At 37.4% G+C, this 8201-nt stretch overlaps 1 pseudogene; it reads right to left on the bottom strand.

Annotated features, from left to right (window-relative positions):
• Nucleotides 1-346: 346 nt before the first annotated feature.
• Nucleotides 347-854, bottom strand: LOC102874238 (annotated as a pseudogene).
• Between the last annotated feature and the right edge of the window lie 7347 nt (nucleotides 855-8201).

Genomic DNA, 8201 nt, shown 5'->3' with positions numbered 1-8201 from the left:
CTAGGTATTCTGCCCCAAATCTAGGTACTGATGTCAGCAGTAGGTACTAATGATATCAGACTTAAGATATCAGTGTTATCTTTGAGACCATAAGATGTAGAACTATTCTTACCACACGTAAATGAATAAATTCTGGATATTATAACTATAAAATCACAGGGTAATGTAAAGAAAAGTGTTTATTGGGTTTATTTTTACTCATTATAAAGTTACTTTCTTCCAGCAACATGTCATTTCTGTTTTCCACTATGTTTTGCTAAAAGCTGCTTTAATTCAACCCCTACTAATTTAGGACAGCTATGCTGGAGTAAGTTGTTTTAGACGACTACTTTTAGTGGTTTTGTTTTCACTCTTCAATGGATTTTATGTATTTTTCATAGGCTTCTTCACTCATTAGTTCATCAAGCTCTGAAGGATTACTCAGTGTCAACCATCTTCATAACAAGACTTATTAACAAGTCCTGGGTTTTTGGAAAGAGCTTCATTAACCTCTGTCACTTCTCCTGATAAAAGAGAATAGAGTTCACTAGCAGCTTTCACACTTTCCAGAGCATCAAACTCATCTTGTTTGTTCAACTTTGTCCCAACGTCAGGAAGACTACAGGAAACAACATCTCCTAAAGCTTCCTGTGCAAAATTGCTGATTCGCACTGTTTCAACACCATTTTCTGTCGTCACCCATTCATGTTTGTATGTGAACTTATGCACTGCGAGCAGAGCGCGGTGGCTGCGCAGCATGCGCACAGCGCCTGGTCCGGTCCCAAGCGCCGCGCCGGGAAGGGCGCGCGCGGGACGCCGAGAGCGCACGCAGGCTGCAAGCGGCGGCCCGCACGCGGGGCTCGCAGCGCCATGTTCTCAGGGTGCCAATCCAATTGTTTTGTATATTGCTCTTGTACTCTGCTGAATTGTTCATCGATCTCCAGTAATTTTCTTGCTGAGCCATTGGGATTTTCCTTATATAACATCATATTATTTGCAGAGTGATAGTTTTACTTCCTCTTTGTCATATTTTTCTGGGTTTCCCCCCCCATTGTAGGCCCTCAAAATGGAAAGAGACAACTGATACAAATATCCACTAACAATGGAAATGTAAAATGTGTGAGGTATGAATCTAGGCAAATTGGAAGTCATCAAAAATTAAATGTAACACTCAAAAATCAATGTCCTAGCAAACGGAAATGGACTGTTATCCACCATTTTTAATTGAGCAATAAAATGGTACAATGTTTAGAAATTGATAAATTAAAAAAAAGAAAATTCACCATCAAAATTAATATTGATAGATCTATTGATTCAGTCACTGGGGTGTTAGGGGTAGGTATGTCAGAGACAATAAGGTTGGCATAAGATAGAACAGCATTTAGGATTCTTGTACATAGGGTTACTATGAATTGCAAGTGACTCGACTGCACATAAAATAACATAATAACATCGTGAAGTACAAAATGAATGTTACAATATCTCTGCTGTCAGTATTAGGATAACATCTAAGTATAAGGTATGTGGATATGATGAGTAATAAAATCATTACCCATATTTCTTTACAAACCATTAATGACAAAGATGAAAAAAATATGAAGACTTTTGCCAGCTTTGGTAGTCTTATAATAATCACACATGCATTCAACAGGCACTGAACATTTTGTAGAATTAAAAGACAAAAGTTGGAAATAAAAGAGAATGGGTAGTTAGAAAATAATTTTGATGATAGAAGTGAGATGACATGATGAAATTCTATAAGAACAATAACTCAGGAAGAAAGTAGAAAGTGAATTGTTAACAATGAGTGAATTAAAATAAATTATAATCAAAACAATGTGTGAGTTGTCACAAAACTTGATGGGTGGGTAAAGGAAAGGTGAAAAATCCAGAGTGAAAGACGCTGTATACAAACTTTATGAATTTTGTAAGTAAACTAGTATAAAATATTATAAAACCCAAAACCAATGTATGAGTTGTGAATGATAAACTAATTTGCTCTGTGTAAAAAGAGCAAGGACCATATGTGACTTTTATAAACTTCACAGAGGGGTATTGTCCCTGTCCACCACATTAATAAAACAAAACCAATTCCCATTGGTCAGACTTTTCCTCCATGCTCCCATACCTCTTTCTACTCATCTCAACACCAATCCTACTGCTTTGCTGCGTCCAAAACCTGTGGTGATAGCTCACAGACAACATAGAACAATATTGGGGAAGAAAAAACTTTATAATCCAGATTGGTAACAGAACACAGTCAAGATAGCTTCAGACATGCATGCAGGCACCTCAGCCTCAAGCCTCATGGCTCTAAGTGTTCCAAAATTCTCAGTCCTCCCAATATTGGCTCCCCTCCCCAGTTGTCCAATAAAGTTCTCAATTTTCCAATATTGGCTGTCTACCCAATTGTTCAATAATGTTCTCAGTCCTTCCACTATTGTCTACCCTTCCTCATCCAACTGTCCAACAAAGTTCTCAGTCCTGCCAATACTGGTTCTCCCCACCCCTTATCAAGATCTCATCTCACATCTTGTCTCTAGTCCAGCCATGGCTTCTGCTGTCTTGAAGTATGTCCTACATTTCATCAGGTGAGGGGAGGCTCTTTCCTCTTTTGGTGGGGGAAGAATTTTAATTTTTATGCCTAGCGCTATTAAATTTATTGGTGAGACCAGCCAATCCTCTTTTAGATTGCTGAGACTGGCCAATTCTCTCATGGAATGTTTGAGAGTCAATTCATTTATGGATAAACCAACAAGCTCCAATCACATAGTCCCACCCATCCACATTGTGAGTCATCTGCAAAAGCCATATTGAAAGACTACAAAAGCCATATTGAAAGACAAACTCCCTACTTTGTAAACATTCACTCATGCCACAATATAAAAGTATTTCTCAAATTACCTTTAGCTTTTTAATATAGCAAAACTTACAATAAAAACTATGACTTTCAATATGTACAACTATCAAGTAATCAATAAATAAGAAGTAATGTGGATGTTTAATAGATGTGATACAGGATTGCCAGATTTGGCAGATTACAAACAAAAGATAATCAGTTTAATTTTATTTCCATATAAAAATGTTTATATAAATATTTAATATAAACTTTTATATATACATATTTTATCTACATAATTACTGACCTAGAACAACAGTTCTAAACCCTGACATTGCTACTTTCTAGGGAACTCTAGTAGTGGAATGGTTAAGGAGTTACACTGCCAATCCAAAGGCACGTGTTTCAAATCACCAAGTGCTCCACTGGAGAAAGATGAACAATTTTCTAACTTATAGCCTCTGAAAACCTGCTGGTGGGTCAGCTATCAGTTGGTTCCAACTCAATAGGTAAATAAAAACAATAGGTTTACTTAAAAGACAAAGGTTGAAGATGCAGTTTTATCTTTACTAACACAGCTTCAGTTTGCTCGGCTCCACAGTCAGCACTCTTGGCACCAGCAGTCAGGAAATCAAAAAGTGGATCGTGATGGGAAAGTCTCCTGTTAGGGACCTCTCTAAAGTACTCAGGAACAACGGTGTCTCTCTGGAGACTAAGGTGTGCCTGATACAGGCCATGGTATTTGCAATCGTTTGTTAATGCATCAGAGAGTTGGACAACGACTAGGGAGGACAGGAGAGTGGATGCTTTTGAACTGTGGTGCTGGAGAAGAGTACTGAATGTACCATGGACTGCCAGGAAAACAAACAGATTCATCTTGGAGAGGATTAAATCAAGCTACTCCTTGGAGGCAAGGATTCTGGGGCTTCGTCTGACATACTTTGGAGGGACGGGTCCTTGGAGAGGGACATTATGCTTGGGAGGGTGGAGGGACAGCGCAGGAGGGGAAGACCCTCTATGAGATGGATTGATTCGGTGACTGGGGTAATCGGGATGGGTGTGTCAGAGGCAGTGCGGTTGGCGCAGGATAGAGCAGGGTTTAGGGCTGTTGTGCATAGGGTCGCTATGAGTCGGAAACGACTGGACGGCACATAACAACAACAACAACAATATGACTTTCATGTCAGCTCTAACAAAAATGGACTATCTCATGTAAGATAATATGAGTGTGAATGATGGTCTTAAGACAATCTCAAGACATTTCTTTCCGGGATTAATCTGTAGGCTTTTTTCTTTCTTTCTTTCTTTTTTTTTCCCAGAAGCACATTTCGTGAGAGTTGTTGCTATAGATTTCAGAAAAGTTCTTTAGATTTAAGACCATTCTGACTACAACTTTAGCTTAACTATGTTGTTGTATACCATTGAATTGGAAATAACCCATAGCTAGACTCAAGCAGGTTTTCAGAGACAGTAAATCATATACGAGAAGATTGTTCATTCTTCTCTCATAAAGCAGCTGGTGGATTTGAACCATGAGAATTTGGTATTGCAGTGCAGCAATATAAAAGATGGAGAGCCAAAATAAATCTCTTTGAGGTTTCCATTTTACTTCCATAGCTGAAACCCACTTTTTAGGAAATTCTCAGGATGAGGGGCTAACCAGAGTTTTACATATTTCTAGACTGAAGTAGGTCTTGGGTCACAAACCAAGAAGGCTCAGAAGTCTCAGGCAGTTTATGAAACAGTTTGAAAAGTGATATTGTTGGGTTTATAAAATGGTAAACAACTCTGGAAGACAGGTTGACATTTCCTTAAAAAGTTGAACACAGAAACTCTGTATGACCCAGCTATTCCACTACTAGGAAAATATTCCAAGGAAATTAGAACTGCAATGCAAATGGAGATCTGTACACCAATGTTCACAGAAGTGTTATTTACCATCACAAGATCATGGAAACAGCCCAAATATCCAACTACAACTGAATGGATTGATAAATTGTGGTACATTCATACAATGAAATACTATGCAGCACTAAGGAACAACAATTTTTAAAAATACTACATAACTTGGGAGAGACTGGAGAACATTATGCTAAATGAACTAAGTCAGTCTTATAAGGACAAACACTGCATAAGACCATTAATATTAGAAGGATAACTAGTAAAACATATATGGTGAGGCAATGGGGAAAGGAGTGGGAGTAGAGGGGTGAGGATGGTTAGGGATGAAACCACGGGATTGTACAGTTTGCTGAGTGGGAAGGATCCAGCAGGGACCTGAAAAGACAGGGTAATGATGAGCGAGGTCCAATGGTGATGGATTTTATAATATACAATGCATGAGAAAGATTTTATGAAACACAGTATCAATGAAGAGTAGTGTGAAACATATGTATATGAATCTTGTGAGCTATCTAATATAAACAAAGCAAAATAATGGATAGGGAGAAAACTGTACAACAATGAATGAATGAAAAATACAGCTTTTCTGTAAACCTTCATTAAAATTACAATTAAAAAAATAAATTTTTAAAAAGTGTTCAGTGTGTGTACCTCAAGGATACCAATGACTCCCTCCTACCCAGAGTTCAGCTTTCAGTCTGTTCTCATGCAGTAGGACACAGTCTAGATCTTCAGATTGTGATAAGTGTTCATTAACTATAGGCTTAAATCTGTGTCACAGGTTAATGGTTCTTAAGTAAATAAACAGGGCTCAAAATGGAATGTGAACTCAGATATGAGCCATCTTACTAAATTTGAATGCTTCAATTTTGTAATTTCTGCATAGAATTGTTAAAGGGCCTCATAGGATCACAGTCTTCAAATACTATTATGGGAGCATATTTGAGTATAATGTACTTCCATGAACATTCTAAAATGAAATTTTACATTTTATCTTAATTTCTAGTGGTTCCAGTTCAGTCATATAGCATATTGTATATGTGTTTTAAATATATATTTAAAATTTATCAGACCTTCATATTTAATTCATTCTTTTCATGGAAACAAAAGAGAGGAATAAATAAATAACATACAGACTAATGGAGAAAAGATTTAAATTGTCAGAGATTTTATTTTACCTTAATCCACCAGCACTTGTGCAAGAAGCAGTCAAAAAGTTAAATGATATAATGACCTGCTGTCAAAGGACTCTTGAAAGTGCTAAAGAGCAAAGATGTCACTTTGGAGATTAAGAGGCATCACATTCAAGCCATAATATATTCGAATGCCTCATATGCATATTAAATTTTTATTGTTAGGTGTTAACAAGTTGACTGTCATTCATTAACCCTATAAACAATAAATCTGTACCTTGCCCTATCTTTTTCATCCTAATAATCTCTAACACACTCAAACTGACTGTGGTAATCACTGTATCACTTCATATCTTTGAGAATCTTTCTCTCTTTTGCTGATCCTCTACTTTTCCCAGCATGATGTGTCTAAGATTGAATTGCTCCTGAAAATATGTCCAAAGTAAGTGAGACCAATTTTTACCAACCTTGCCTTGAAACAGTATTGTTCAACTTTCAGAAGCATAGGAAGCAATTACAAATACCATGGCTTGGTCTTTAAGCTGAATTCTTGCTCTTTAGAACTTTAGTATTGTCAGAGTACATTCCATGGACTACCCAAAGTACAACAAAACAGGTCTTAGAAGATGTAAAGTCACAATGCTACATCAAAGCAGGAGTGGTAAATCTTTCTCTCACAAACTTTGGTCATGTGATCACAAGAGGCTATCAAGATTGAGAAAATAGAGTCATCAAAAAAGAGCAAGATCCTCAGCAATATTGATTGACACAGTGTCTGCAAAGATGGGCTTAAAAGAGCAGAGACTGTGAAGATGACACAGATTTTGTTCTACTGTGCATGGAGGAGTACAAGTCAAAATTGACATGACAGTGCCTTCTTGTTGTTAAGTGCCATCAAGTCATAGACGACTCAGTAACCCTATGAATGAAAGACCTGAACGCTTGTATGACAAGTGCCTATCAACAAGAATTTGTAGAAAATTTCCTGATGTGACTAATTGGGAAAATTAGGACATGAGCTGAATGGATTTGGCCTTGTATTTAAAAGGCTTTTGGCTGCCATCTGTGATTATTTCCAGGCTGGGAAGATGAGCAGAATGGCTGGATTCTGCTAAGGTGTGTTTTCTGGTTTGGAGTTGAGACTAAGGTGTGGCTTTTGTTCACAACAGGGCTTGAGCTGATTGGTTTTGGCCTCCTATTTAAATAGCTTTGGGGCCCTTGTGCCTGCAGCCCTTGGGCCTGCTTTCTGTGGATCTTCCAAATGGGAAACCAAATTTCATACCAAATATTATTTGAAAAACCATACGCTTATTCAGGAATTGAAGGAAACTCATAAATTGGAATTTCTCTAGTGACAGATCACAGGATATGAGCTGCTTCCTGCGGAGAAGAAGTAGCTAGGTCATGGGCAGAGGGATCTTCCTGAGTTAAGCATTAGGTTGATAAAAGAGGAAAAATTTGGTTTTATTTACAAGAGAATTCTCTTTATGATTTGCTTCCCCTGATTCTCAATAAATACACAGAGAGGCGTGGTTTGTGGGGCATCAGTTGATTCGAACTGCTGGCCCCCTGTCTTTTATGCTCTCTGTTTACTTATACATTCTTGGTGTTTTGTCTAATTATTAATTATTAATATATTTTACCCTCAGTCTGCAACATTCTGGTGCTGTGAACAGAAGTGAGGTGGTGGTCTCTCTCTCTCTCTTTAATGCAGACACCAGGACACAGAAACGGAATTCGCTCAGGATAAGTGAAACTTTCAGGAAAATTAAAGACAGGGTCATGAAGAAATCCTCAAACCTTGAATATAAAAGATTTTATGAGGTTTTCTTCACCCTGTGAAGGAGAAATTCAGGAGGCAAAATAGAAAAAAATTCATAGGGACTGTATTCCACTCTCTGAAATAAATAGATTAAAAATTCAGAGGTAAAGTTGATAAAAAAGAGTCATGGGACTCCCTATCCTCTGCAGCTCAATATATTTCTCTCTGAAGGAATTACTTGGGAGCTCAGGGGTAAAAGTGAGAGAATGGTCTTTTTTGCAGTTGTTTTGGTATGTGCAGAAGCATTGTTGCTGGTTTAGGCCAGTAGGTAGAGTGCAGTTAAATTTAAAAACTAGGCATAAAGTTATGAGAGATTTATGAAGAGCACATCAAAAAGGAGAACAAATTCCTATTGATTTTCAGCCAGTAAGGACTTTGCTAATAATAGTAACAAAGTCTGTGCAGGATTGTACTCATAATAAAAAAGTTTTGCAAAAAGAGAGAGCTGAATTTTTGTATGAATATGAATTAAATGATATTATATTAGAGAAGCTTAAAGCTGTAGACAAGAAACAGCCTATGTCAC

Source organism: Elephantulus edwardii, unplaced genomic scaffold, assembly GCF_000299155.1.
Source record: "Elephantulus edwardii isolate Elephantulus edwardi_28Jun2011 unplaced genomic scaffold, EleEdw1.0 scaffold00007, whole genome shotgun sequence".
Lineage (NCBI taxonomy): Eukaryota > Metazoa > Chordata > Mammalia > Macroscelidea > Macroscelididae > Elephantulus > Elephantulus edwardii.
Note: the sequence above shows the minus strand (reverse complement) of the source record. Positions and strands in the feature narration are given on the sequence as shown.